General features: G+C 40.8%; 1 protein-coding gene across 2 annotated transcripts in view; it reads left to right on the top strand.

Annotated features, from left to right (window-relative positions):
* LOC137627881 (uncharacterized) overlaps positions 1–26,234 on the top strand; it is a 256,631-nt gene that overhangs the window by 194,257 nt on the left and 36,140 nt on the right. The window contains exon 1 of one of the 2 annotated variants that reach the window (XM_068359316.1): positions 24,363–24,474. The exons of the other annotated variant lie outside the window; for it this stretch is intronic. The gene's annotated coding sequence lies outside the window, so the exon portion shown is untranslated. Of the gene's footprint in view, positions 1–24,362; positions 24,475–26,234 lie in introns of those variants that run through there. 2 annotated transcript variants of the gene reach the window in all.

Below are 26,234 nucleotides of genomic sequence, written 5' to 3'. Positions count from 1 at the left end.
GTAAGCGTGCCTGGCGCCAATCCTGGCGCCATCTGTATTCCTTGTAGCGTACACGAGGTGCTACAGATACTGTATGTAGGGAGGGGTCCTACAGCCCTTTCATAGAAAGGGAAGGGCGGGTCCATCAGGACGACATGGCCATCTCACCCAAAAATAGATTTTTCGCTTCGCTCAAAATCCGTTTTTTGGGCTCAAGCCATGTCGTCCTGATGGAAGTATACCAGAGCATTACTGTATCTGTGGATTCTCAGAACGTGCCGTACTCCCCAGAGGTAATTTTTCCCCGGTCGACTAGACCTAGAGACCTAAGATGTTACCGTTATACATCTTTTCAACTAACTATAAACCATGTTAGAGCTTCCTGCCCCCTACAGGGAAGAGTCCTTTGAAGGATCTCAGTTTGTTGAGGACCCTCAACAGAAGGTTGTGAGGAGGGAACAGATAAATCCTGGACCATCTGTTCCAGTCGAGGGACATCGCGTCCACTGCTTCCGCTAAGGGGTCCTCGTACGGGGACACATACAGGGGCAACTTCTTGTTGTCTTTCGTCGCAAAGAGGTCTATCTGCAGTTCTGGGACTTGATTCAGAATGAAGGAGAATGATCCTGCGTCTAAGGACCATTCCGACTCTATTGGTGTGAACCGGGATAGAGCGTCCGCTGTCACATTGCGGACTCCTTGAAGGTGAACTGCCGACAGGTACCACTTCTTCTTTTCCGCCAATCGGAAGATGGCCAACATCACCTGGTTGAGAGGTGGTGACCTCGATCCCTGTCGATTCAAGCATCTCACAACTACCTCGCTGTCCATCACCAACCTTATGTGGATCGAGTGACGCGGGGAGACTTTCTTTAAGGTAAGGAGCACTGCCATAGCTTCTAGAAAGTTTATGTGAAAGGTCTTGAATAGCTTGGACCAAGTCCCCTGGACTTTTTTCCGATGAGAGTGACCTCCCCATCCCTCCTTCGAGGTGTCTGAGTGAATCGTCACCGACGGGGGAGGTGGCTGAAGAAGAACCGACTTCTATAGATGTCTGGCTTGGGACCAAGGCCTGAGAAGAGTACGTAGCCGAAGCGGAACTGGTCTTCTCAGATCTCTTCGCGCGTTTGATGCATAACTTTTCCAAACTCCGGTTGCATCCTTTAGCTGTGCTCTTAGCACTGGGTCTGTCACCGAAGCAAACTGGAGAGAGCCCAGTACCCTCTCCTGTTCGCGTCTTGATATCCTTTCCGAATCTAGAAGTCTCTTGACAGAACCCGCTATCTCCTTCCTTTTCTTCGCCGGGATGGAGAAACGGTGTGACATTAGGTCCCAGTGGATTCCCAGCCACTGGAACTTTTGAGATGGAGAAAGTCGAGATTTTTTTCTGGTGATCTTGAAGCCTAGGTACTCTAGGAACTGGATCACTTGACTGGAAGCTTGCAAGCATTCTGTCTCGGATGCTGCCAACACCAGCCAGTCATCCAGGTAGGCTACTACCTGAATTCCCTTTAGGCGTAATTGTTTGAGAGCTACGCTCGCAAGCTTCGTGAAAATCCTTGGGGCTATATTTAGCCCGAATGGCATGGCTCTGAAGGCGTATAGTCTTCGTTGTAGCCTGAACCCTAGGTAGGGGGAGAGTCGACGGTTGATTGGAACGTGCCAATAGGCGTCCGACAAGTCTATAGAGACGGAATATGCCCTCTTGGGCAGTAAGGTCCTTATGTGTTGCAGTGTTAGCATCTTGAATTTGCAATTCACTATGAACTTGTTGAGTGGCGACAAGTCCAGAATGACTCTGAGCTTTTCCGAGTCTTTCTTGGGAACACAAAACAGCCTCCCTTGGAATTTGATGGACTTCACCCTTCGGATCACTTTTTTCTCCAACAGTTCTTGAACGTACTCCTCCAGAACGGGGGTGGAGTGCTGTACCAGCTCCAGCCCAGTCCATTCTTGAGTAGGCTGTGGGCCCAGGGATCGAAGGTCCACCGATCCCGGAAATTCTGAAGTCTCCCTCCTACCGGCATCATCTCACTTGGACTGCCGTCCTGAGGTCTTGCCTCCCTGACCGCGACCACCCCCGAATCCCCTTCCCCTTGAGGGGCGCCTAGACGAGCCTCTGGCTGCTCCTCTAGGCTTTGCACGAAAGGAAGTAGACTGCCCTTCGAACGTTGGGGTGAATGCCGTGGACTGTGTCGACACAGCCTGGGGTACCCACTGAAATGTGGTCGGGGTTTGTGCCACCATCTGGGGCACTGAAGGCAATGGCAATTGCAGTTGCTGTTGCTGTCTAAGAGGCTTGGCTGGCCGAGACGGTAGCCTAGTCCTCATAGTCTTCCTCTTTGGTTGAGGACCCTCATCCGGGGAAGACTTTCTTTTGATAGCCAGGCCCCACTTTTGGAGAAGGTTTCTATTCTCCAAGGCGGCCTTATCAACAACTTCTTTGACCAAATTGGTAGGGAAAAGGTCTTTGCCCCAAATGTTGGAGGAGATTAGTTTCCTTGGCTCGTGCCTCACCGAAGCCGAGGTGAACACGAACTCCCTACAAGCTCTCCTCGCCTTGACGAAGCTATAAAGATCCTTCGTCACTGTGGCCAGATGAGTCTTGGCCACAACCATGAACATTTCATGGACCTTGGGGTCACTTGCCATCGTCTCAAGAGTAGTCTGAAGAGACATTGAGGCAGCCAGTCTTTCTTTTGTCTCGAACTCTCTCCGTAAAAGAGAGTCAGACAGCTTAGGGAGGTCCTCGCCGAACTGACGTCCGGCAATATCAGCCTCCAACTTCCCAACTGAGAACGTAAGATGGACGTCCTTCCAGTCTTTGTGGTCCATAGGCAGGGCCAGCGACAAGGGTTTACACTCCTCCAGGGAGGGACAAGGCTTGCCGGGCTCGACTGCTTTTAGTACAGCCGCAAACCCTTTCTGTAAAAAGGGGAAGGCTCTAGCAGGAGAGGACACAAAGGAAGGGAGCTTCTTACTCAATGCAGCTACCTTTGAGTTCGAGAAGCCCCTCTCTTTCATCGAGGATGAAAGCAAAGCTTGAGCCTTAGCATGGTCCATCACTATGACCTCCTTCGGCTCTGTCTCCTCCTTTGAAGCTGGTTCCTTCCTCAGCCGGACATAACAGTCCGGATATGACTCCTTGCTGGGCCAGAATTCCACCTCCTCTAGGGGAACTGAACCCAACTTATCCGAGATGACGATCTTACCAGTCGTCATCGGCATGTGCTCAGCATACCTCCATGGGTTAGCATCTGAGCACAAGGGAAGGTCTTTCACATTGAGCCTTTTCTGGGGCCCATGTGATGCTGCAAGGCTCTGCATCCGCAGTTCCATTGCAGCCGCCTTCTCTTGATTCTCCTTCTGCATTTGTTGGATCATTCCAACAATGGAGGAGAGGGCCTGTCCCAGCTCTACTGGGAGAGTGGCCGATGTTGAGGGAATAGGCTCCGGGATCTGAACCGGAGTAGCCGACACCTCGTCTACCTCTTCCTCTACAACGTCTGGGGCTTGAACTTCATCCTGGGCTTCTGCCAGGAGGTCTTCCTCCAGACGCTCATCCACGTCAGACATCCTGTCATCCAACTGGATGTCTTGCATAGCGACCGCGACTTCAGCATCCACCTGGATCTGAACTTGGGGGATCTCCTCTTGAGGCTGGTGAATCACTGCATCAGCTGATGCCCTAGGGAAAAGATACGCCCTCATCTTCTCACTTGGAAGATAAGGCCCAGGGGTGTTCTTCTGGAAGCCCCTTACCCAGGTACGAAGCTTCTCCCTTGCTATATCCCTTGATTCCGCTTTTCTAGGGGAATCAAAGGCCTCAGTAATCAGGTTAGTGCAGACGGTACATACCTGAGGGTCCCAATACTGGAGATCACCCTTGGAGACAGCGCATGCTGCGTGCCTCCTACAAAACTCATGTCCGCAGAGGTTCTTACTGCGGACGTTGCAGAAAACACTTCCGCACTTCGGAGGGTCCTCCTGTAAAGAGAAGAAATTTCCATGAGTATCAAGTGAACTATGTATCACTGGATATGCATAGTATAGCATAACAATTCAGAAAGGAAAGACACACACTTGTGTTTCCTTCACAACCAATTGTTGCAGCCTTCCAGATAATAAAATCGAATGGTTAATCTCTTCTAGAATAACCCATGCAAAGTTTCCAGAGGAAACAGGTGGAGCTCACACCTAAGCAATGATTTTAAAATCCTGGATAATAGACAAGAAAGAACTCACTTTCTTATCTGTAAGGCAACAGCAAAGGGCTGTGCAAGACAACACAAAAGTGTTAGAACACACAGTGCTGTACCAAAACTTATACCATAGTTTTCTTCTTACAGTATATGTTATACTGAAGAATACTGGTACAGTATAGAAGGTTATGTGCCGGCCGGCACACACCATAACTAGCTTTAAAGTATACTACTTAACAGCTATAAGGCGGCAGAACGCTGGTTCAAATGCGTGTGCCGGCCGGCAACAGCCAATGTCGGCCGGCAATGATTGCCGACCGGCAACTACACAAGGTAGTACCCGGCTGCCGGCCACACTCTTGGCGACCGGCAGACAAGGGCTGACATTAGCCGGCCGGCAAAGGTACACAACCGATGCCAGCCAGCAGCAAAAGAACCAGAGGACTACGACTGCCCGGCTGCCGGCCACATAGGCCGGCAGCTGGGTCGGGTACAGCTCTAGAAGAAAACAGAATGGATGCCGGGATAAGAGCGTACACTACCTCCAAGCCCGGCAATCCGAAAGAGTGCATATAAGGAAGGGGAGAATCTAATTCAGGCTTCCTGACCAATGCCGTCTGGTTCTACAGGCAGGCATGGAAGAGGGACCAAGGGAGGTCCGGGCAGCACTCAAAGCAGAAGACCCTTGCCGGCCGGCAGCTCTGCCGGCCGGCAAGGGACTGAGTCAATTCCACATCCTAACCTATCCTAGGTCCAGATGTAGAATGACGTACAGTACTGTAATGGCTAGGCCATTACGGAGATAGAGGGGGAAGGGACAAAAGAGGGTCCTACCAAACTTGCTTTAGTGAAGGATCATCCGCAGCCAAGAAACTCATCTTAGCCTAAGGGAGATCCAAGGAGGGAGGCCAGCAATACTTGCCAGCTCCCAGAAAACCAAAGCAAGGAAGGTGTTGCTACTCCCAGGGAAAGAATCTTATCCTCCCCCGAGAACAGCAACAAGGACTAGTCTGGTAGATCACAAAAGAAGGAATCATCTCGTACAGAAACCTTCGGTAGTGACCAAAGGAGGCTAAGCCTCCTATGTCTGTGTCAGGCCAGTGAGGGAGACTCTACCCCAAGCCAGACAAACACAGACTCAGACTAAAAACTCTGTTGTTCTGTCCCTCTCTGAAACCAGACTTACTGGAACAGGAAGGTACAGTAACATCCCAGTATAGTTTTATCGAAAGTTAATTCAGATAAACCACTTAGGGATAAGCCCAAGGCTTAAACAGAGGGAAAGGGATTGCATACCTTCTCCGAAGAAAAGAAAGCAACCGGGGAGTATGAGAAAGTATACTAAGGCTCCATAAGCAACTTAGCCTAGGCACCAAGAGAATCGATTACCTAAATCACCGAAACTCACTCGTATACTATCTTGGAAATATTCAACATAATCTTAAATGTATAAAAAACAGCCTAAAGCTTCAATAAAATTTTAATACACTTGGAAAACCAAAACATGCAGAAAGTACTAGGACCAAACGACTAGGCTACATGGCCTAGCGTAGGCCAGAGTTGGCAAATACTTCGCCAAAATAATACTAAAGCACGAAAGGAAATCCTATGTAACGCTAAATAGCTAAAATTTATTAAAGCAAAACAACTGGGAATGTCGCTCTGGCTAACTAAACTTATACCTAGCGAGCGACAGCGTCCATGACGCCTCCGGTAGGCTACGGCTCTTGTAACAAAGATTAATCCTATTAATCACTTAAAAATTTACCAAGAGCCTACATTTATACATAAAAGAAATGGTACTCAACTTATCAGAGGCCGACGAAGTTGGAGAAGCCATGAAAAGCAGAATAAATCCAAGATTTGCGAGAAACACAGGAAAAAACACCGAGTTGTTAAGCTACGCAAAAAGGAATGCAGATGGCGCCAGGATTGGCGCCAGGCACGCTTACGAAACGGGAGAATAGGGAGCCTTGGGAGCGGCTCCCCCTTTTTCTTTCCCGATTTCGTTTCTTGCCAATTGACCCCTTCGATACATAATCTCTGTTCGGGGTGCAGATTGCCATGTGGCGTGTCAAGAATACGTCCTCTGATATGTCGCGATATCCCTTTCACGTGGGATATTCGCTCCAGGAGTTAGAATTCTGGTACCTTAAGGTAAATTCTCTGTGAATATCGCCGTAGTTGTAATATACCCTAGGAAGCTACCCAATAGGAACTTCCATCAGGACGACATGGCTTGAGCCCAAATATATATATATATATATATATATATATATATATATATATATATATATATATATATATATATCCCTTTCTGAATGGGGATACCTTTCTAAGTGGGGATACCTTAACGTGGTGAAAGGGTTTGTGTGTCGCCATGATCAGCAAAGCTGTACTAATCAAGGCCACCCATACAAGGTTAGTTTGCTGTGAGCGATCAGACAAAAGTCTCCCACCATCACTAATCCGCAGTGGCCATCATGGTGATGAAAACTGAGCAAAACCTAGACATGAATAAGGACATGTCTGAGGCCTTTGTCCTGCAGTGGATTAGAAACTTCTGCATTTGTTGTTCTTGTATATATTCATCCTACTGGGATCGAACTGTTGCCTCTTCAAGGGAAAGGCAAGTTAGTTGTCAATCCTGCCACCAGAGGCCCTAAATGAAGATGATTTCTCAGATGTCTTTACGAAGATAGTTGTCATCTGTTAGGCAATATTTCACACGGGTAATTTCATGGAATCATGTCCCGTATCTTTTCCCAATAAATACGGGAATGAAAAAATAGGCGTCGTTTGCCGTATTCGGATAAAGGTCGTTCTTTACTATTTATCTGGATAAACAAATAGGAAAGTGAATATCGTTTCCATATTTGTTCGTTTATTGATTTTCTATTTATCTTCGCTTCTCTTTCCTTGATCCTTAAAGGGAAGTGGTGAGCCTATACCCAAGGTCCTTTAATGGGAGAGGTCGGCTCATCAGTGAGGTACGCGCATGTGGGCGGAGCTTTTGTGACGTCATTTATCGGTGACGGTGGCTGAGGTTTGACTTGACTAGACGTAGTCTTATTTGATATCTGTCACGTTCATTTCTTCCAGAAGAAAAAGATAGAACATTTTGAAAAGACCAATCAAGAACTCCTGAAACTGGTTAGTTTGGAAACGGAAGTGACAGAACCTAAGTTCATATTAACTGAAATAAACAAGTTATTTCAACCTGTGCTAAGTGCAACACAGATAAAATTTCTCATAACTAATGTCTGTCAGTCAATGCAGCGATGAAGACATATCGTTAGCTTTCACTCTCAGAAGCATGAGCACCAAATGATATTCATATTTGCGAACTAAAAGAGGATTTCCTCTCTCATCAAAAAGTACACTGAATAAACAAACGCAAAATCTCAAATGTGAGCCGGGTATTTTGCATTCGGTTCTGTCACTGATGAAGGCAAAATCAGAAACAATGACGGAAATTGAAAAACTTGCCGTTATTTCATTTGATGTAATGGATATTTCTAGTAAGTGGATTTATGACAAAGGGATGGATGTTTTGTATGAACCTCATGATAAAGTTCAAGTGGTTATGTTAAGAGGTTTGACGGCAACCTGGAAGCAACCCATATACTACCAATATGATGACTCTAATGTGCATAAAAAACTAAATGATATCATTGTAAATGTTGAAAAGGCTGGATTTGCCGTCGTGGCAATTGTCCATGATCTTGGATCTACTAATTTGAGGGTTTGGAAAGAATTCGGGATTGATCCCCTTAATCCAGAAAAAGTCTTTTTTAAAAATCCATGTGCTGACAGGAATGTCTTCATATTTGCTGATGCTCCCCATATGATAAAGTTAATTATAAATAATTTTCTGGATCACGGTTTTCTTATGGAAAATGGAAATAGCGTATCTGATGCCTGTGTCCGTGAAATGCTAATGAAAACCGTATCAGAGTATGCCTTAATAAAACACATATCAATGTAAGTGGCTACAAAGACAGCGTGTAAGTATGCTGCACAGCTACTTTCAAAGTCATGTGCTAAGGCATTGTATTTTTTAGGAAAAAGGGGCTTTATTAGAGAGGAACAATTGGAAGGAAACTGCCGATTTTATAGCTACAGTGAATGAATGGTTCGATGTCATGAATTCTTCTATGATGTTAGGAGACATAAAAGCCCGCAATGCATTTGTGAGAGATTTTGATAGCCAGAAAAGTGTTCTAAAAAGAATGGTTGATGCTAGGCTGGGAATGAGGGTAAAAAATCCAAAATTTTATTGCCTTTACAAATTCCAAAAAGGTGTGATATTATCTTGTCACTCAATGATTGGGCTATATAACATGCTAAAACAGTCAAGACATTTCTTTTATTATGACAAGGAGATTGAATCAAGACTGTCTTGAAATTTTTTTTGGATGTATTAGGCAGATGAGGGGTTCTCATGATCATCCCGATTGTTATGAACCGCCTTAATGGTTCAACAGGTTCTTTAAAAAAAAAGCTAAAAGAATTGGGACTGAAATGAACCGATGGACTGCAACAACCAAAGGGGTGGGTAAAACAGAAAATACTCAAGTACCTTAACCTAGTTTATTATATAAAATTTATACAAAAATAACTTATATACAATAATTACAAATGAGTACAGGTATTGGGAAGCACAGAGACAAAAGATCGTTACCACAAAATAAGTTAAACTTTAAAATTACAAATGTATTTTACGTGAAGTTAAAGTACATGATAAACAATTATCAAAATTAACCGACAACAAAAAAACACAGTAAACAGTAGCCATGAAAAATTAATAAAAGAAACTTCTCATTATTAACCTGATTCCTCCAACATACAAACATTCATAAACAATCCCTGATCCTCGAGGACGTCCATCGAACACTGCGGGAACTACCACGACAGTGTCGAACACAACAGCCACTTTGCTGCCACCGAAGAACAACGCTTCCAAATCATCTCGACCTCGAGGACCAGGTTGAGGACAAGTCACCACCAACTAGGAGATACTCCAAAGCTGGGTCTGCTGCTCTTTCTCGACTCCATTACGAGAAACGGTCTCTCTGGCTTCCCAAACCTGACTAATTCTTGTTACCCACAACGTCACCAAAGTAAACAAGTCTCCCACCTTAACAAAAATAAAGAGGGCAGTTAAAACAAAATTGAAACTAGGTTGTTTCACAGTCAAACAACCTAACACCTCCACACTCAAAAAAAAAAAAAATCAGTAATTTTTTTTTTCCAGATCACTCTCTAACCCACCCCCAAAGATGTCACAGAACCACCAGCTAAAACAGACCCAATCCTGGCAAGGTCGCCAATGTTATGAACCGCCTTAATGGTTCAACAGGTTCTTTAAAAAAAAAGCTAAAAGAATTGGGACTGAAATGAACCGATGGACTGCAACAACCAAAGGGGTGGGTAAAACAGAAAATACTCAAGTACCTTAACCTAGTTTATTATATAAAATTTATACAAAAATAACTTATATACAATAATTACAAATGAGTACAGGTATTGGGAAGCACAGAGACAAAAGATCGTTACCACAAAATAAGTTAAACTTTAAAATTACAAATGTATTTTACGTGAAGTTAAAGTACATGATAAACAATTATCAAAATTAACCGACAACAAAAAAAACACAGTAAACAGTAGCCATGAAAAATTAATAAAAGAAACTTCTCATTATTAACCTGATTCCTCCAACATACAAACATTCATAAACAATCCCTGATCCTCGAGGACGTCCATCGAACACTGCGGGAACTACCACGACAGTGTCGAATACAACAGCCACTTTGCTGCCACCGAAGAACAACGCTTCCAAATCATCTCGACCTCGAGGACCAGGTTGAGGACAAGTCACCACCAACTAGGAGATACTCCAAAGCTGGGTCTGCTGCTCTTTCTCGACTCCATTACGAGAAACGGTCTCTCTGGCTTCCCAAACCTGACTAATTCTTGTTACCCACAACGTCACCAAAGTAAACAAGTCTCCCACCTTAACAAAAATAAAGAGGGCAGTTAAAACAAAATTGAAACTAGGTTGTTTCACAGTCAAACAACCTAACACCGATGCAGTTAATTTTAAGTACAGATTGAAAAACTTTTTGCTAAGTAGGGATATTGAACTTCTTAGCGATAAGGCAAATGAAAACCTTGACCCGTTATCCCATGAAATGGTATCATCTGAAGGTGATGGAAATGGACCTGATAAATCTTTCAATGACAGGGAACTGGCCTTAGAAATTTGTATGACAAACATCCTTTTTAGATACCTTTAATTTTATGTGGATCTTAAGAATGACGAAATGTTCCCCGAGGAAACAGAATTTGCCAAATGTCAGAAATCCATTAACACCACAGGATCTGTTATCGAGGAATAGTCCTTAAGATATATCGGTGGATATGTAGTGAAAAAAGTTTTTGTTTAAATATCCAAATTTGGTGTATATTGTTGATAGTAAGACGTCAGCGACATGGGTCCATTATATAAGTGAAGGAAAACTCTATGCACTATCCGACGCTTTTTTTTTTTCTAAACTAAAAATTTGTAGAGACATTTTTTTGAGCAATGCATGGGTATGGGCTTAGACCAGGAACAGAATGCATAAAAACAATGGCTGCTGAAATGAAATCTGCTGTCACTGGTGTTCCTGACGAGGTTGTGGAATTTTTGACCAAAATATCAGTGTTTTTTAGAATGTGTCACCTCAACAACATTATCGACATAAGTAAAAAGAAACAAAGGACTTGCAGGAGTACAGTAAGAAAAACCATGAAAACAACAACTTAATTTTTCCTCCTGGGGTGCACACCTGGCTCGGCGAGAAACAAACTCATGTTTATCTGAATTCCATCACTATTAAACTGTCATCTTTGTTCTGTTAATCTGTTAGGATTAAAATGAGAATCCTTAACTCGTTGTGTAGGATTTAGTACCAAGGACAATTTTCTCTACGTTAATCTATACCTCTTTGGTTAAGGATAAGTGGCAGTCAATACATTACAGTAATTGTGTTCCCTTTTAAGATACATCTGTACCCTATGACTATGTTTAGAAGCATCAGAATATTATTAAACTTTAATGTATGGTCTGCCCTAAGGATAATCTGTACTTTAATGAAAAAATAGAAATAAAATATTAAGGAGTATTTTTATTTTGGAAAGGTATCCTTGCATCGTGTTACTACGTATACCTGTCAGTCAATGCTGTCAAGGGAGACTATACGAGGTGTGACGTCATGCGCAGACGGAACGTATTTTCGCTCGCTGATGAGCCGACCTCTCCCATTAAAGGACCTTGCCTATACCATCCCTTGGCTTATTCGCCATAAGCCTGAGATTACGGACGAAGACAGAAACGGTTTAGGTCTAGTTTAAAGGTTTAAAGGCCACTCATGAATGGCAGAGGCAAGGGATAGTGGCATTGTCCTATCGAGCAGGACAATGCCCTAGAGACTGACAATATATACATGTGATCAGCGCCCAAGCCCCATCTCCACCCAAGCTAGGACCAAGGAGGGCCAAGCAATGGCTGCTGATGACTGAATGGATAGACCTATAGGCTCCCCCCAACCCCATCCTTAGCTCATTAGGATAGTGAGGTTGCAACGACAAAAGAAACTAACGAGTTTGAGCGGAACTCGAACCCCAGTCTGACGATCACTAATCAGGGACGTTACCACATCGACCACCACAATCCATTTTGAAACGCTTAGTTAATTTTTAATTGAGAGTTGTGGGTTGCACTAGAATGAAAAAAAAATTAAGATAATCATAAAAGACCAAATGAGTCGACATTCCTTCAGAGTGCCATCAATGTATGACAATGAGAGAATTACGAGGATTTTGAATGTCTCAAAGACTTTTTAGTCTATCCTCAGAGATTCTATTTGCTCGTGGGTTGAGCGATTTAGTTTAAACGTTTAGAAAGTTTTTATGATCTTGTCTTACTTATTCTTGAGTTAGTTTATCGTGTTACTGTTCACTACATCCGCTGCAAGTCTATTCCAAGTATTTGCTATTTTGTATGTAAAGAAATTTGCTCATTGAGTGGTGTTGAATCTTTTCAATTCCAGTTTGTATGAGAGAGAGAGAGAGAGAGAGAGAGAGAGAGAGAGAGAGAGAGAGAGAGAGAGAGAACAGCTTCTCACGTTGATTCTTATTCTTTGAATAGGAATAGACGCATGATGTGAGAGAGAGAGAGAGAGAGAGAGAGAGAGAGAGAGAGAGAGAGACTCTCACGTTCATTCTTTTACTTTGAATAAGAATAATAGACGCGTGATGTGTCCATGTCTAAACAAAAAGTTTTTATCAACTTTACTCGGGAATATTTTACAAAGTTTAGAATGATTAAAAAGTGGGAATCAAAAGTCAGGAGAACATGGCTCGCCTGAGAATTCCAGATTTCCAGAATTCCAGAATTCAAAGGGTTGTAGTATTTATTTTCCTTTATTTCTCTACTCTTACTTTCCTTGACGCTTTATTCTTCCCTCGACTAATGAAGATGAAGCCAAAAAATATATAGTTTTCAGTCTTTGTAAGATGTTCCTAAAACTTTATCACCTTAATGAAGTTTGGGGAAGTTTGATTTCCCAAGAAAAATGAAGGACTAATTCTTTTCCCAAATTGGTATATTTAGTTTTTTTTTTATATTAACCTCCTGGTTAGTATAGTGATAACCCGTTCGCTTTGCAATCGCATGACAGCAGATCGATCCCAGTTTGGGACCGTGAGTTTAAGCTGTTCACAGTGGGTGGGAGTAGGCTTGCCCGGCTGACGTTCTGGTGCGCATCTATTCTGATGATACTGGAATTGAAAACAAACACCTTTACCTTTTCATATTATTCTCTTCTGTGACATTACACACACACACACATACACACACACACACATATATATATATATATATATATATATATATATATATATATATATATATAAGATTTTATAGACTAATTTTTGGATACTAAGTAATGCGATACCAATTTCTCGTAACTAATTTCAAGAGGATAATATCAAAATTAAGACATTTTTGAGTGGGTAAATATAAGCTGAACCTTTTCGAATATTGCAGTCAGCAAAGTTATTTTGGAAACAGTTGGTGGATATGTGTATCTATACACATACATTCATATGCAGAGAGAGAGAGAGAGAGAGAGAGAGAGAGAGAGAGAGAGAGAGAGAGAGAGACAGACAGACAGACAGACAGAGGGGGGGGGTTTCTGCATCTATATATCTATCTATCTATCTATCTATCTATCTATATATATATATATATATATATATATATATATATTATATATATATATATATATATATATATATATATATATATATATATATATATATATATATGTGTGTGTGTGTGTGTGTGTTTGCATGAACTACTACTTTCTGATTTTACTAGCTTGAACCCTACTCAAATTAGTGCTCGAATATCCAGCCTTTAATCCCTAGTCTTGAATCTGCATCAAGGGAAAAAAAGTCTCTTTTATCGACTTCACTTCCTCTATATGCCAAAAAAAATATTCGCCCGTTTAGATGTAACGAAATTCGAGGAAATTACTGAAAAGCAGCACAGATATTCGCTTTCAATTGAGAGAGAGAGAGAGAGAGAGAGAGAGAGAGAGAGAGAGAGAGAGAGAGAGAGAGAGAGAGAGAGAGAGAGAGAGAGAGAATGTTTTTACTTGTATTTCTATTGTGGATTTTGCATATAAATGAGAGAGAATATTTTGTTATTATATTCTTATTTTGGTTATAGTATGTATCTTTTGGGCAGTTAGACATAATTTCCTGTAGTAGGGGAATTTTTCCGTTGATAAGACCTCTTTTATATTCAAACCACTGTTTTAATAATGTTACATATAATAAATAAAAAGAAATATAAAAAGGAAATTTATGTCTACAAAAAATCTATACATTGTTAAGTGTTAACATGCATTCTTTTTTTACTTATGACTTGAGTTAGTTTTTTGTTCTGAAATCAATGAATATGAACTCAAAATTCTCAACCTTACCCAAGAGGATAATGATAGTGACCATGATAGGGATAATGATGATATAAAACTGACAAAGATCATATCTTATGCGTTTCTCACTCCTAAAGAAAAGTGTGATTACTGAAGGGAAAGTCTGTATGTAATTGGTAAACATATTGAATGATCAATTTCTACCTCATACTTGGGATCGAACGCTAGCCCCTTCTAATGAAAGGCCAGGTCGCAGCGTTCGATCCCAAGTATGAGGTAGAAATTTATTTCTATTTGAACACGATGGTTTGTTGATATTTATCCATATTGAATATTTAAAAATATAATAAATAAGAAAATATTCTTCTCAGGCTACTTAACTATGTATATAAAAAATGAATTAGGATGAAAAAGCCCTAGACGCTTAGAGCGTTTGAACGAAATTACTCTCGTAAATTTAACTCGTTCGCCAACAGCAGCCCATAAACCAGAGGAACTCTCTCACCCTATGTATTTTTAGCGGGAAATATCTGGCGTCCCATTGGTTGATTCCTTCTCAGCTCTGATTGGTTGTTGTTGGTGACGTCATGCAATCATATTTTTATGAATGAATTTAACCTGGTAGGGGTGAGATACCTATACTTATTTCAGATCAATTAACTCCGAAAATTACATTTTATATGGAAATAAACTTAAAATTATTATTAATTTTGTAGTAAATAGGTCCTGGATCTTGTTGAAGGGTGTTATGTTAAATAAATACGTCATGTTCAAAGGAATAGTTTATCGTGTTCTGGCTACGATGATAATTCTAAGTGTGTGCGTATGTTGGGCTGTAGTAAGCGAGGGCAACTACCAATCACAGTTGAGGAAGTTGTAGCCAATCAGAGGACAGAGATTTACCGCCCAAAGAGAGTTCCAGGGTCTTATGACTTGCTGTTCGAGAAACCTGCCCATATTTCCATAAAATCGCTTTTAAACGCTCTAGCTATTAAGGGACGGAGCTGAATGGATGAATAATTTATTTTATTTTAAGGGAATTAAAGATGTATTTTTTTTCAAAGTAAATAGAGATAGTCCCTAATAAGATTGTGAAGAATTTTCTTCACTCTTCTTCTTTTAATCGTATTTTTAGCTCTCTTCTACTAATACTATAGCTACCCCTTAAACATTCTCTCCTACATCTAGTTTTCTTTAACGAAACATAGGGAGGACTAACCTAAACTTGTTGACAGTGGCGCACGCCATGCTCGTGACGTCACAGCGTAGATACGCACGTTAGAGGGCCTTAGTGTAACCACGGTGTATGTTGGTTCTTTCCTTAAACTACATGGGTCGAGATTAAATTCCTAAACTGCACATTTTATATAAATTCCAATACTGCTGAATTAATGCATCTTATATTTCTCAATACCAATTAAGGTTTGTTAATTTTAAGATGTATGCCCATCGTACCAGTCCATTGCTAATTAATCATTTTAAATATTAATTTTTAGCAAGCCAGAATAGGTAGGATTGCTGTATATATAACCTCCCTCAGAGCAGCAAGATTTATCTGAGTATTTAGTACAAAATCCTGCCTCCTCTGCACTCCTTTCAACAATATATTGCCCTGTCCTTAAGTCCCGATATGGCAATCCCAATGGATTACCGTGCGCATCAAGCTCTTCACCTGTCTGGAAAGGTGAAGCCAGGTGATCTCTTCGACCGTAGTGTCGACCCCATTCTACGAGGAGCTGCCCTGGCCTGCTGACCTGCCTGGTCATTGAACCCGGCCAATTCTGGCTCACCCCACTCTCTCTTCCAAAACGTGTCTCACCAACGAGTCCTGTTGCTGCCGGTCGGAGAGATTGAGAAGAGGTCCCTGGTGTACCTAGTTGCAGCCACAGTGAGAATTCTTGGGGTGAGCCAGGCAAGAGTGCAGCGTGCCAATTAGTGCAACAACCAGGTCAACAGCTATCTCGGGCATAGGACTAAACTTCAAAGGAGTGCAGGTACTACATCAATGGCCATTTAGTTTTCCCCCATTTATTAGCTTAGACTAATTTTAACTTGATAGGGTACCTGGCTAATTACACTATTCGGACTGTGTGCGGTGGGATTGTGTGTATATATTTTTTCTATACAATTTTTTGTCTTTTGAGACTAACATAGTCTCTGGGTCACGTGGGCCACGTGCCTGACCCTATTTTGATTGTTGCAGACCACGTGTCTAACTCATCATTTTCATTATTTGAATTGCATCTCTTTTTATTCCATTTTTGTGTTGTTAAGATGTCCGTTTTGTTTCAATGTAAATTTGTGAATAAATCAATATTAGGTTAATCAAACCTCCTTAGTATTTTTGCTCCCTCATTTATTTTAATGTGTGAAATGAATAGTTGATCACGGGACAAAGTACCCAGTATTTAAAGAGAAAACCTAAGTAAGTCTATAGGTGGTAACAGCGAGGAACTTTGCATTAATATATTTGCTTCGAAGGTAAAGATCCTTATCTTTAAACTTTTAAACTACTTTACATCACTGCTCCCATTTTGGATTTTGTCTACCTTACATTAACGTAAAATAACTGTCCAGCATTTCATTGGGGTAGCTGGGACGGAGCCGGAACAGAGCCTGAGAATGAAATGACTATAGACCTGACAAAGCTAGAGTAGGCCATAAATTATTTCAAATCGTGTGGAGTGCTTAGGCCTCTGGACAGTAAAATTTCCCCCATTTGTATTTAAAGAGTGTGGTTAGTGAATTGTGACAGTAAAGTATTAGCAGGGTGTTTGTGCCCCGAGAGTAAGTGCTCCTATCCTCCCCTGTTGAACTTTGTGTAACTGTTATAAGGAGACTTTCCCGGACTAAGTTCCCACTCAGAACGCAACCATTAAAAAATTCTCCACACGAGTGGTCCTTCGAACCGGATCTATTACCTTTGACTTGTGAAGCATTAACGTAATTAATCAGCTTGATTAAGCATATAGTAACTCGCTATATCACTTACCCACACGCACACAGCCAGTTTGTCGAATGTGTAAAGCCCAGACTTTAATTGGGAAGAGAAATTTGTAATCAACATGATCTTTTTGTATCGACCACGTGTTTAAGGAAAGAGCTACGTAACCAGGTTATTTGTTGCTTGAATGTTCTCTACAGAAAGACTAGATTTTGTCGTAGGAACTTCATTTTATCTCGGATCCGTTCACCCACGTGTGGCGGAATCCACTTATACCAGAAAGTTCTAAGCTACTTGAACTAAGGTTTTTTGTTGTTCAGACGCCCGTGTTTACTGCTCAGCTAGAGCGCCGGTGTACTCGTCCTGTCAACTAATTTTGCTAGCTAAGCATCTAATTTGTAACATTTTGTACCTTGGTCTACCTTCCTTTGTGTCGTTTACCTTCCCTAACCAACCTTAACTTTTCTAACTAATGTTCCCGTATACCTAGCACGTGTCCTTGTCCTAAAGAGCGAATTGGCGTAACATAATTTTAAGTCTTCTTACGAGTAATGTAGAAACTTAATAACACCAAGTCCGTTTCATTCCACGTGTTTGTTCCGAGATGGCGGATCTTGTTTACAGCCCAAACTAAGGGTTCGTAATTGTTTGCTACCGTAAGTAAATTACTGCGTGTAGTTAATTTAATTTCCTTTAGCGAGGAAATATTGTTTTTGTCCTTTAGCGAGGATATTTTTGTTTTACCTCCGCGTGAGGGAAATTTTTTATTGGTTTAGCCTCCACGAGAGTGCACTTTAAAGTCTTTGCCTTGTGCGCCTATTTACATTTTGAATAGATCAGTGGCTGCCTTAGTGCGCCCGTAATTGTGAAATCGTCACAACAGTGTCAGCCTCGACCTGTTATTTTAACTTTTAACTTAATACTTTGCATTCATAAGCCCATATGCTTTCTAATGTTTTACTTTCAAGTAACTTAGATCAATCATTTATCGCCAGGTGCGTATATAATTAATTTTAGCAAAGTGTAAAGTCACGTGACCGAGCATCGTCTGCTTTGTTGGGCCCGGTCACTTTGAATTTTAAAGTAATTTCATGATTTATATGTTTTTTGTCCATTTAACTATTTTCCTCCCATCATGAGTAAATTTAGATGTTTAATTATCAACCTTGTAAATTTGTTAAGTTTCATTTTTACATTCCTTTAAAATTCAGATTTATCCCTTGTTTTGTTTTACGAATCCGTTCATCAAACGTGGTCATTCCAAGATGGCGGACTTCATGTTTAACGTAAACAACCCTTCACCGCCTAAGGCGGAAACGCTTAGCCCCGAGGAGATTAACGCTAGGCTTAAGGAACAGGAGTTGACGTTCACCTTTGTGTGTGAGGACGCAGACCTAGCACTTCATGCTCTGGCTTCTGTGGATTTTCCCAGCATGGGTCCAGAAGCCGTAAATCATTTTAAAAGTGAAATTAGTAAAGTAAGAGACGAACTTAACCATTACAAGAATTTTTGGAGACGTCATTACGACCATCCTATTGTTAAATTAAATTATCCCGTACTTGCTACCTGGTCGAGTAAAGTTGAGATTGCTTTTAATAGCCTCATGGCTCATCCTAATTTAATAATTAAAGCTAATCAGTCTAATTCCTTTTCTAGGGTGACACCTTCAGTGACACGTCCTGTTGTAAACGCTATTAATAGTCCCCTAATTGTTACTTCTAATATATCAGCAGTCAAGCACAATTTTGTATCAATTCCCCAAGCTGTAAAATCTTCAAATTTTAATACTATGTTGCCAACACGGCACACAATTAGTAATTTTATGTCGGCCCCACCTGTTCCGTCCTCATCTCCGAACCTTAAGCCACCAGCGTTTGATCAGGGCCTTGCGTTTAATCGCCCTCAACCCCCTTTGTCTTTGCCGCCGATGACAGTCCGTCCCGTAGGAAATACCATTCATAGTCTTAACATGGACCCCCCAAGTGGTAGCGCAGATACCACACAACTTAACCGTGTGCGTGATGGCCAGCAGAGGCCTGTACCGGTTGTAAATTCAATAACTAAAACCGTAGTTACCGTACCATTCCATGGACCAGTGCCCACGTTGCCTGACTGTCCAGTTCTTAAGCCCGTAACTTCCGCTCTAACCCGTGTTGACGCTAGAACATCCCCGTTAGGATTTGAAACCCGCCCTCAGAAAGAGCCGCGTGATCGCAAGGTTAAGACTTTAGTTGTCAGAAATGAACCTTGTGCACTAACGGTGGATTTAGCGAAGGTCACACATGTAGACCTAGCACCAGAGCTTAGAGCCTGTTTACAAATCAATTTGCTTAAGGATAGCGGTACATTGAACGCCATTCATTATTTTCATTCACTTTTATATGGCGCAACTTTAAGTATTTATTATTATTGCCAAGTTGTACAGCAGCATTTTCCAGGTCAATCACTTGCTTTAACCTCAAAGCGTAAATTTAATTTTTGCCTTGACAACTTGTCATGTTGCTATAATCCCCCTGACATCCTTCAGCTCGTGCTGAAATTAAGCTTTGTTTTTAATGTTCACCTTGCAAACATTTCCCTTGAAGATGACATCCAAGACCATAGCTGTCAGAAATACGATGTCCCCATAGACCTAGTTTGTCTCGGTTTGTCTTTCAGACTAGTGTCAAATAACTTTTCACCTTTTAACGCCGAGGAGGAGGTAACTTTTCTCCTTTTGTCAAGCGAAAAATTCAAAGCTTTCATCACGCCAGTCATTTTATATGTAAAATCATTTAATGTAAAACGTTGGGTGTCAGACCGGGATTGGGATTCACCCCCATAATTTTCAATTTGTCATTTGGCCTGACTTGTTGCTGAACTTGACCGTTATTGGCTTTCGTTTTGTTTGCTCTATCCGTACCCCTAGGGTGGGAAGAATTGAGTGTTTTTAATCCTTTAATTACTATTGCATCGTACGTTTCAAGTTAACACTGATCATTTACTTATATCAACGCTTCCGTGAAACATTGCCTGCGTGGTTCAATATCCCCCAAATTCACGTGAAAGCATAACTTTGATTCAATTGATTTCAATTAACGTTAAAGGCGTTTTGTTAACTTTAAACGGACGTTGATGTGAAGAACTTCACTCATCATTCAGCCAGTAAGCTTATCTCGCTCATACTAACAAGTAGTTGAATCACATTTGCCGGAACTAACCCCTCTCCCTTTTTTCTCCCCTTTATCCCCAGGGTGTGAAGAATTTTCTTCACTCTTCTTCTTTTAATCGTATTTTTAGCTCTCTTCTACTAATACTATAGCTACCCCTTAAACATTCTCTCCTACATCTAGTTTTCTTTAACGAAACATAGGGAGGACTAACCTAAACTTGTTGACAGTGGCGCACGCCATGCTCGTGACGTCACAGCGTAGATACGCACGTTAGAGGGCCTTAGTGTAACCACGGTGTATGTTGGTTCTTTCCTTAAACTACATGGGTCGAGATTAAATTCCTAAACTGCACATTTTATATAAATTCCAATACTGCTGAATTAATGCATCTTATATTTCTCAATACCAATTAAGGTTTGTTAATTTTAAGATGTATGCCCATCGTACCAGTCCATTGCTAATTAATCATTTTAAATATTAATTTTTAGCAAGCCAGAATAGGTAGGATTGCTGTATATATAACCTCCCTCAGAGCAGCAAGATTTATCTGAGTATTTAGTACAAAATCCTGCCTCCTCTGCACTCCTTTCAACAATATATTGCCCTGTCCTTAAGTCCCGATATGGCAATCCCAATGGATTACCGTGCGCATCAAGCTCTTCACCTGTCTGGAAAGGTGAAGCCAGGTGATCTCTTCGACCGTAGTGTCGACCCCATTCTACGAGGAGCTGCCCTGGCCTGCTGACCTGCCTGGTCATTGAACCCGGCCAATTCTGGCTCACCCCACTCTCTCTTCCAAAACGTGTCTCACCAACGAGTCCTGTTGCTGCCGGTCGGAGAGATTGAGAAGAGGTCCCTGGTGTACCTAGTTGCAGCCACAGTGAGAATTCTTGGGGTGAGCCAGGCAAGAGTGCAGCGTGCCAATTAGTGCAACAACCAGGTCAACAGCTATCTCGGGCATAGGACTAAACTTCAAAGGAGTGCAGGTACTACATCAATGGCCATTTAGTTTTCCCCCATTTATTAGCTTAGACTAATTTTAACTTGATAGGGTACCTGGCTAATTACACTATTCGGACTGTGTGCGGTGGGATTGTGTGTATATATTTTTTCTATACAATTTTTTGTCTTTTGAGACTAACATAGTCTCTGGGTCACGTGGGCCACGTGCCTGACCCTATTTTGATTGTTGCAGACCACGTGTCTAACTCATCATTTTCATTATTTGAATTGCATCTCTTTTTATTCCATTTTTGTGTTGTTAAGATGTCCGTTTTGTTTCAATGTAAATTTGTGAATAAATCAATATTAGGTTAATCAAACCTCCTTAGTATTTTTGCTCCCTCATTTATTTTAATGTGTGAAATGAATAGTTGATCACGGGACAAAGTACCCAGTATTTAAAGAGAAAACCTAAGTAAGTCTATAGGTGGTAACAGCGAGGAACTTTGCATTAATATATTTGCTTCGAAGGTAAAGATCCTTATCTTTAAACTTTTAAACTACTTTACATCACTGCTCCCATTTTGGATTTTGTCTACCTTACATTAACGTAAAATAACTGTCCAGCATTTCATTGGGGTAGCTGGGACGGAGCCGGAACAGAGCCTGAGAATGAAATGACTATAGACCTGACAAAGCTAGAGTAGGCCATAAATTATTTCAAATCGTGTGGAGTGCTTAGGCCTCTGGACAGTAAAATTTCCCCCATTTGTATTTAAAGAGTGTGGTTAGTGAATTGTGACAGTAAAGTATTAGCAGGGTGTTTGTGCCCCGAGAGTAAGTGCTCCTATCCTCCCCTGTTGAACTTTGTGTAACTGTTATAAGGAGACTTTCCCGGACTAAGTTCCCACTCAGAACGCAACCATTAAAAAATTCTCCACAAAGATGTTTTAATATAATATTTTATTAGAGGGCTAGATCCTGATTACTAAATTATCGTTTTATTAAAATTCGTCTTTGTGACGTCATCGAGAGTAGGATGAAGGGATTTACGGTTTTGCTTTGCTTCTGCTTGCTGGTTGAGTGAGCTATTATTATATCGATCTTAAATAGTGAAGTAACAACGTAACTTTAATTCGTATTTTGTTACATTAATTAGTCATACGTTTATTAGGAAATATGTCGTTATATTTCAGATAAATGATGACTTAAAACACTGCAAATTTTAAGGAAACAAACATAAAACAATCATTAAGTAATAAAGTGGATCTTAAATATCATTTTTGTATAATGTATGACAAAATAGGAGGAAAAGTCCTTACAGTGTTTGAACTAGATATTATCTCGTGAATTTGACTCATTTGCTAACAGGAGCCCCATTCCCTCTCACTCTCGGCTTACTTGTTTCCTTAGCGGGAAATATCTGACGTCTCATTGGCTGATTGGTGGTTGTATGTGACGTCATGGAATCTCGTATTTCATGAATGAATTCAACGGAGTAAAGGTGAGATACTTATACTTTTTGTAGATAAATTAAGACATGAAAAACACAAACTATCATTAGTTTATTAATAAGATAGATAATGGATCTTGCTCAAAAGAGTAAGCAAAAAAAAAAAAGGACATTGTTCAAAAGAGTAAGCAAGAAAAATACGTCAGTTTCAAAGGAACAATTAACGGAGTTCTGGCAACGATGTTAGATGTACAGCTGTGAATTTGTAAACAAAGGCAACAACCAATCACAGCTGAGAAGGTACAGCCAATCAGAGGACTGGACTATTCCATCGAGAGAGAGTTCTCGGGACTTATGAGTTGCTGTTTGTAAAACCTTCCCGATTTTTTTCATATTGCTTTTCAAACGCGCTAACTAACGAACCCCAAAGATTTAGAAATAGATAGATATAATCTTCAGCCCCTTGTAAAATGTTTTAATAACATATTTTATCAGAGGGATACATTCTAATTTCTAAATCATCATATTAGTAGGAAAATACGTCTTTGTCACATCATAAGGAGTAGAATGAAGTTAAAAGCTCGTATTAATGACTGAATAATTCTGTTTGCTGGTTTAAGTTAAGTATAGAGTTACGTGGCTAATATTTGATATTCAAATGCATACTGTACTATCATGTTATTGAGTTTATATAGTGAAGGAACTACAGTACATGACTACTTAGTATTTTTTTATAGTATAATTTCAGTTACTTAAAAGAATAATTGAATGTTTTGGTTACGACGTTAGATGTGTGTAAATCTATGGGAAATAAAGACAACAGCCAATCATAGCCGAGAACTTACGGCCAATAAGAGGACTGGAATGTACAGCCACTTATGTTTTGCTGCTCGGAAAACTATTGGGGACTGAATTTAAGATTTTCTTTCCTTGCTTTCAAGGGAATTAAAGTTATATTTTTTTCAAAATATATAGACAGTCTCTGAAAAGATGTTTGTATAGCATGTTCTATCAGAGGAATAAATTATAATTACAAAATTCTATTCATTAAGAATTAATACGTCTTCATGACGTCATAAAGAGTAGGATGAACTTAAAAGTCTTGTGTAAATGACTGATTAATTCTCTTTGCTGGTTTGAGTGAGGTATTAAGTAACAAGTGGCTAATATTCGATATTAAAATAGATAGTATTACTATATCGAGCTTAAATAGTGAAGGACTGCGTGATGATGATTCGTATTTTATTTCATTTTAAGTTTAATGTAATTATTCGAAGGAATGATAGAATGTTTTAGGCCTCCTAGTGTATTATCCTGTATCTTGCCTCCGCTAATCATGAATTATCTTAGAACATACGCTTCCTCTTCTACTCTTCATCGATTTCCCTTCCTTATTGTGCATATTAGAAAATTCCTAACTAAAGATTTTAAACATATTAGTTTACAAAGACAATAGAGGGCGGTATTGCGACCCGGATACGTTCAGTATAATAGCTGTAGTCATTTGACAGTTTTACAATATTTATAAATTAGTATCTGCTTAAAATTCTGAATAAAAAGTTGCCTAATTATTTTATATTTTTATATATTTAGTAGATCTTAAATCATTATCGAAAAATATGACAGTTTCAGAAGAATCAGAAGTGACAGTCTGACAATGTAATTAGCGAACGGAACTAAGGCTCTGTCTGGTGTGGTGTCTTGGGCCTTGGCATTACCCATCTGTCTGTCATGGTGGTTCTCTCTAGTGTCGATGCTCTCATTTTGATGAAAACCATAGATTTTTTCGAACGCAAGTTACCATATTGCCAGGTTAGTTGATGTTCTGAAGTATGCAAGGTAGTCAGTGTATTTAATTGTGTGCATAAATGGTTACAGTGTTCAATTATGGTCAAGGTGATTATGAAGTTCTGGTCATGGCAGCTCGAGAACTGAACCTGTTTTTATGTGAATAGGGACTAGTAAAACCTTCCTCCTTAAACACAGTGTTTCCTATGTAAAATTTGATTAAATCACGTTATTTAATACAGGACCCATTTTGTGTAATTCACTACAAAATTACCTTGTATTACAGGGTAATGTACCTAAATATTAACACTAACACCACCCATGTAGCCTATACGACGTTACATGTAGTCTTGGCCTCTCTATGCTCATATTATAAAATTGCTACTTTAATGTAACATTTGTTATGAATGAACAGTATTTCCGGTAATTATGTAGGAGACCTCCGCGCTCAATTTAAAAGTTTCTAAAAGTAGAAAACGAAAGAAAACCGTAAATTAGAGCTACAGTTACCTTGAAACAGTGAGATAATCCTCCTACAACCACCTAACTCTTACACAGAAAATGTAAGCATAAACCTACTACTACAATTATGGGGGACCCCAGTGGGAAGCGGGGTTTTTGGGTGGGGGGAGGAGGAGAAAAGTGATTTTTCGGGGCACTACCGAACCTAATACAACTACCTACCCTACCCTGGGGGCCATGTACCCCTACCTAGGCCTACGGGGGGGGCCTCCGCCCCCCCTGCGACCCCCCCTTAAGGCCAAAGTAATTTTCAGGGCACCACCGAACCTAAGACACCCACCTAACCTAGCCTATGGGGCCCTGTACCCCTACCTAGGCCTACCGGGGGGGGGGGCCTGCGACCCCCCCTTAAGGCCACAGTAATTTTCAGGGTACCACCGAACCTAAGTCACCCACCTAACCTAGCCTATGGGGCCCTGTACCCCTACCTAGGCCTACCGGGGGGGGGGGGGGGGGCGTCATAGTGCACTAGTTTGTCTGCGGATTATAGTGGTTACAGGGCTCATTTGAGCAAAAATAAGACACAGTCAACAATAACAACAGACTTAGAAAATTCAGGGAAGACAAGAGTAGCGTGAGTTTGATCGTCGATATTTCGACTATTAATGAGGTTACACAACGTTAACGTAAACTGCAAACTACCACATACCTTACACCTCCTCTTCCTTTTCCCACAAGTAACCACACTACGATCACACCGGAATGCTAATTTTTTGTAATCTATACGGCACACATTTTCACAATTAGGGCACTTTTTCTCTGCCAAAATCAAACCATGACGTTGAGCAAATGCAATTAGCAAATCAACTTTCCCTGAATAATGTACACAAAAATCCCCATAAGAAATGAAGCAATTTTCACAAGTGACACAGTCGGAACGGGATGAAGGTCCTGCTAATTGCTCCATACTTCACGGCAAAATGAGCTTTTGGTAAATTTTTAGTTTCAGCCAAATTTGTAAAAATGCAATAAAAATATATTTGTTGCATCAGAAATAGTGTGGTTTCAATGAATTTAACGTTTATTTTGACTGCAAACCAACCGATTTAGAGATTTACTATGTATACCCTAGTTCATCCCACCAATTATGGGGGACACCCTTTGGGAACCGGGGTTTTGGGTGGGGGAAGGGGGGGGGAGGGTGTTGGGGCATTGAATGATATTTGCAATAAATGAATAATTAATGTTCCAGCACCCCTCCCCCATACCCCTAACTAGGCCTACCGGGGGGAGGGGGGTAGGGCCCCCCAGCGACCCCCCCT

The sequence above is a fragment of the Palaemon carinicauda genome, chromosome 35 (genome assembly GCF_036898095.1).
Source record: "Palaemon carinicauda isolate YSFRI2023 chromosome 35, ASM3689809v2, whole genome shotgun sequence".
NCBI lineage: Eukaryota > Metazoa > Arthropoda > Malacostraca > Decapoda > Palaemonidae > Palaemon > Palaemon carinicauda.
Note: the sequence above shows the minus strand (reverse complement) of the source record. Positions and strands in the feature narration are given on the sequence as shown.